This window comes from Lissotriton vulgaris, chromosome 5 (assembly GCF_964263255.1).
Source record: "Lissotriton vulgaris chromosome 5, aLisVul1.2, whole genome shotgun sequence".
NCBI classification, from domain to species: Eukaryota; Metazoa; Chordata; class Amphibia; order Caudata; family Salamandridae; genus Lissotriton; species Lissotriton vulgaris.
This window is the reverse complement of record NC_141693.1, coordinates 856,748,560-856,749,334: the sequence shown is the minus strand read 5'-3', so window position 1 is coordinate 856,749,334 and position 775 is coordinate 856,748,560. Positions and strand designations below refer to the sequence as shown.

Here is a 775-nt window from a genome sequence, read left to right as displayed (position 1 = left end):
AACATAACCACCCATAAGAGCAGCCAAGCAGTTGTACTGCATGAGGAACATTTTACATCAGAGTTTCCCTGGTGATAACCTAGCATAGCACTAATTACCAGGTTGTTCCACCTTGTAGGGATGCTCTGCATGACATGCCAGAAACAAAGACTAACTCTTACTACACTGTGCCAAGCACTGCATACCTTTCTTTCATAGGAAATGCTGATGCCCTCAATTTCCCTTAACACAGCCTCCTACAGTGTTTCTTAATGTACTTGTAATACAGGCATAAGCATGGTTTTAGCAACCACATGAATTCCCGAACCATTTGGAATGTGACAAAAACATACATTGCAAAATAAGGCACTGAGTACTGAAATAAAGCACTGTGTACTGACTTACATGTACCACCCTTATTCGTTCCCGATTAATTTTTGAAAGTGGTTCCACTGGGGAACGAACCCAGGACCTTCTGCGTGTAAAGCAGACGTGATAAACACTACTCTATGGAACCTGCCTTTGAAACCTGTAACAAGTGATATGACCCATACTTCTTGAGACCTGTACTCTTGTCTGCTGTGTAGGAGAACCTCCATAAGTGTCAAAGCCTCGCGATCCTTCCCTCGTCTTTGTACCGAGTCTCAATGTAAGTAACGCCACGGTCACACACAAGAGGCCACAGAAGCTTCTCCCCAGGATATGCGTTATCGACCCCTCCTATTGAGGCCGATAAAATGTGTGTAATCGTGTTGTCGAACAACACCATCTGTTTTTCCAGCACAACAAACAGCTT

General features: G+C 43.9%; 1 non-coding gene across 1 annotated transcript; it reads right to left on the bottom strand.

Moving 5' to 3' along the window:
* Nucleotides 1–423: 423 nt before the first annotated feature.
* TRNAV-UAC (transfer RNA valine (anticodon UAC)) lies at nt 424–496 on the bottom strand. Its single transcript has one exon. It is a non-coding gene; the product is annotated as a tRNA-Val (tRNA).
* Nucleotides 497–775: the final 279 nt, after the last annotated feature.